We start from the raw sequence: 4,240 nt of genomic DNA, 5'->3' as shown, positions 1-4,240 counted from the left end.
GCAAGAGTTGATTGTGTTCCAAAAAATCCGAGTGGCTAGACCTTGCCGTGCTGGGGAGTAGTGCAAGAGTTGATTGTGTTCCAAAAAATCCGAGTGGCTAGACCTTGCCGTTCGGCAGGTCTTGGCCACGGCTCTTTTGTTGTTGGACAAGGCCCCCCGTATAGCTTCGGCACATGGGTGATTCACTTGGTGGCCATGTAGACGTATTTGTAGCTTCAGCAGATAATGGAAGAAGTCCCCTTGAGTTTGAGAGGAAAGAGCTGCCGAACAGCAGCTGTGGGTCCTTGGCATATTCCTTGCTGTGTGTTGTAGTGCATGGTGGTGCATGTAAAGCCCTCCAAGGCTGGGCAATGTTCCCCAACGTCATCTACCCCACATGGGTTTTACTTTATTCAATACTAATATTTTAATGAAATCTGAAATGCAACATTCCAAATAAAATATGAATAAAAGAGATATGGTATGCTTCACTTATCTCTCGGAAGCTTCGTGGACTTCCCTTGGATTGGAATATTAGCCTGCCTCCTTGTACATGCAAGCCATGCAAAGTGCTTGTGGTGAGGATGTACGCGGGCATTCTTCAGAGTGAGCGGAGCAATTTTTCCTTGGCCATGAGCAAACCATGCATGGTGATATCGTCGGTGCATTCGGAATACTTGGTCACTCAAAAATTGAGACTCTTTTAACGTGACTGAAAGGTGGTTCCTTGGGCTAAAATGGTGGCTTCCTCTTTTGGCCATGCAAGCCATGCAAGGTGAGGTGTCGAAGGCATCGCTCATGTCAGAGAGGCCTGCCGAAGGCATCGCACGCGCAACATGATGACGAGGTGCCAAAGGTATCGCTCGTGCCAAATGATAGTGGGGTACCGAAGGCAGCGCACGGGCCAAATAATGAAGCTTGTAGAACAAGCTCAAGTCCCCATATTTTTTGTCTTCAAAGAAGTGTCAAATGACACTTTGAATTGAAATGGTGGTTTGGCCATGCAAGCCATGCAAGGTGATAGCCATATTCTGATTGGCTTTCCCTTAAAATATCATCCTCTACAATTTGTTGCCTTAGCATTCATGGTGGCTCCAGTAAGGCATTGCCGAACGGCAACTTGGGTGATGTTGGTTGTATGGGTGCCGAAGGGCACTGAAGAAAGGAGAATCGACAAAAGCTTCTTGTGTCGATTCCCACAGACGGCGTCAAACTGTTGATGCTCAAAATGGCCCGGCCAGTATTGAGTCCAACTTAGTGATGAGGTGTGATGGATGATGGATGAAGATGAGGACCTTCACCAAGTGTGTGAGGATTTGAGCAAACGATAAACATATAGAAGACAAGATATACGTGGTTCACCCGAATGATGTGCTACGTCCACGGAGAAGGGTGTTCTCATTATGATAATGTTTGTTTACATTTGTACAAGGGGATTAGACCAAAATATAGAGATAACAAGTGAGAAGCTCAGCCTAGAGATGGATCCAGAAGAGAGAGTACTCAAGAGCCAGTCCCCTTCTAAGGAAAGAGTAGTCTTCTTTTATAGGTGAGGGTGAGTCTCCATCTCTTGTAGTTTTCCGATGTGGGACTCCTCTTGCTTTGCTTAGAGTTGTGATTTGTGGTGATGCTTCTTTGGCTAAGGTGATGACCTCTCAAAGCATGGCACTCGAATGATCTAGCCTAGCTAGTTGCTCGGTCTGGTACAAACAAAAATGAAAAGGTTTTTTCATCATTTAGAACCCCCATGAAATGAAACCACACTAAACTAAGCCTGTGGAGAGGTTTCAATTTTGAAACTCAAAACTAACAGATACTCTTAAAATATCATTGCTAATTGTTTCCTTTTCTCCTCCATATTCTTTCATAGTTGCTTCCCCTGCAACAAATTATATTAAATAAGAAAATCAACCAAAAATCAATAAAAAAACGCAATATGAAAGTAATGGCATGTAGATTATGAAGTGGTAACAAACATGCAATACAAAAGCAATACGATAGCAATAAAGTGGCAATACAGAAGCAATAAAAATACAATAAACAAGTTGGGCCCAGCTTTTCTTTTTCTTGTGCAATCTGAAAAAGAAAGGAGAAAGAAACAGAAATTGTCAAGACAAAACTGTTGAAAGAAACAGAAAGTGATTATGTCAGACATTTTCCTTACATTTTTCTTGCCAGTGATATACATACCCTATGAAATTGGAGACATTGTTGACACCGAAAGTAGCTGAGGCATGCATGATTTTGCAAACACAATGATGACATTGAGATATGATGCACAATTCACATTTTCCACCTTATTATAATGGAATTTTAAATTATATATATTACTGATAATGATAACCACCCCAAGTTAAGGACCGTGTTGACGTGAGTCTCCTAATTAATTAAGGAGATTTACTTCCTTAATTAATTAAGGGATTTACTTTCCTATTTTTTATATAAGTGATAAATCATTGTACAATTAGGAGATACTTTCCTAATTCTTTACTATATCTAATTCCTTGTAAAACCTTCATATGTAAACTCCTATATATATCTCCTTATGGAAAAGAATAAAGAACAACCCAAAGTATTCAAACCATATTCATATTTTAGCAGACCGCTCGACATAAATTAATACGACACTAAATTAATACAACTTCAGTCAGACTATGGCATTATATATATCCCTTGAAATACAATATACAAATTGCTGGCTGAAAGAAGAGTAACAAAATTTTGATTCCAAATCCAGCATTTCAGTACAACGATGGAGGAATTTGCAACAAATTGATGACTATAAGTCTGCGTCCATCTTGAAGATGAAATTCTTTCCACCATCTTGGAGGCCTGACATAATGCTCTTTGATAGTCACCCACCCTTCTCTAAAAAAAGTTCGTCTTTACTCTGCAGGAAAAAAGAAAGAAAAACCAAGATCAAGATCAATTGTCCTCCAAAAATATCGATTAATTCTGAAGGAACAAAACTCTGTGTCCTGGTTACTGCAGATGTATTCTTAGGGCCAACCGTCTCCCATTCATCTTCTTCTGCAGAAGATACTAGGGATGATTTGAGCCCATTAATACTCGAGGGCTGTCCTTCAAGCTTAAGTAATTCATCATGCATCTTATCCATAATGAAGCTAAGGAACTCCTGAGCATTTTCTTGTCTGAAAAACAAAAATAATTTCACTAGGCAACTTAAAATAGAAAGTAGAATATAGACACGATGACATAAATATTTACACTCTTGAGGTGTTCTAGGTTTCTTCTTTCCTTGGTCCATGAAAATATTGGCGAACTCAGAATAATACAGACGATTGTTAACCTATTTGTTACAACATTTTACCGATCACAAGTTGACTTCTAAAATAATTAATTATCTGTAATCATATATATATATATATATATATATATATATATATATAGTGAAGTTGATATAATTAAGAGGGCACTCATAGTAACTCATTGATCGATCTCCGCAACGTCGTGCAGATCTGAATCTAAAGCAACGTTGAAGTCCAATATGGAGCCGTTAACTAATAGGGAGGTACGTACTGTAACAGATGGTTATGCTGATAACTTGCGCTTGTACCAGCAGCTGTATAGCTATGCTATTCATGGCAACAGAAATCGATTTCACAACACTATTGAAAAGGAGCTTCAGGATCCCAATGCTAGCGTTCAGTTGCTGTCTCGACGGAGCCCCCAGAATAACACATTTGTTCACATAGCTGTGAGCACCGGCCATGCCGAACTAGCAGCCGAGATCTTACAACAACACAAGCCCCTTTTGTTAGAGAAAAACTTTGAAGGCGACACTGCGCTCCACATTGTGGCCAAATCAGAGGATATAGATACGACAACAAACACTCTTCTTCGCGAAGCACGAGGAACAACAAACGTTGAAAATAATGGGGATGAAAAATAATGAGAAAACACTGCCTTGCACGAGGCCCTAATTCGAGGTCACCAATCCGTAGCCAAGTGTTTGATAGAGGCCGATCCTGCCATTTCACTTTACACTAAGAGCACTTTCAGTAGTTTGCCCCTTGCCATGGCAAGGGGGGCTAGGGCAGCTACTATTCATAGCTGTCATAGTAGCTGCCCTAGCCCCCCAACAATGTGTGTTTCCAGCAGTTGCCCTTTGCCATGGCAACTACTATTCATTTTTTTATTTTTTTCACAACTTTTTGTTTTTACAGTGGGGTTAGTATGTTCATATGCTATTTTCTAAACTTTGTTTTTGGGTCCACTCACCCTTTTTAATGTTTTGCGC

The 4,240-nt window shown here is 40.1% G+C and overlaps 1 pseudogene; it reads left to right on the top strand.

Moving 5' to 3' along the window:
- Positions 1-3,892, top strand: part of LOC117613385 — a 12,272-nt pseudogene extending 8,380 nt beyond the window's left edge.
- Positions 3,893-4,240: the final 348 nt, after the last annotated feature.

This window comes from Prunus dulcis, unplaced genomic scaffold (genome assembly GCF_902201215.1).
Source record: "Prunus dulcis unplaced genomic scaffold, ALMONDv2, whole genome shotgun sequence".
Lineage (NCBI taxonomy): Eukaryota > Viridiplantae > Streptophyta > Magnoliopsida > Rosales > Rosaceae > Prunus > Prunus dulcis.
The sequence above is the reverse complement of the archived record's forward strand: the minus strand, read 5'-3'. Positions and strand labels throughout refer to the sequence as shown.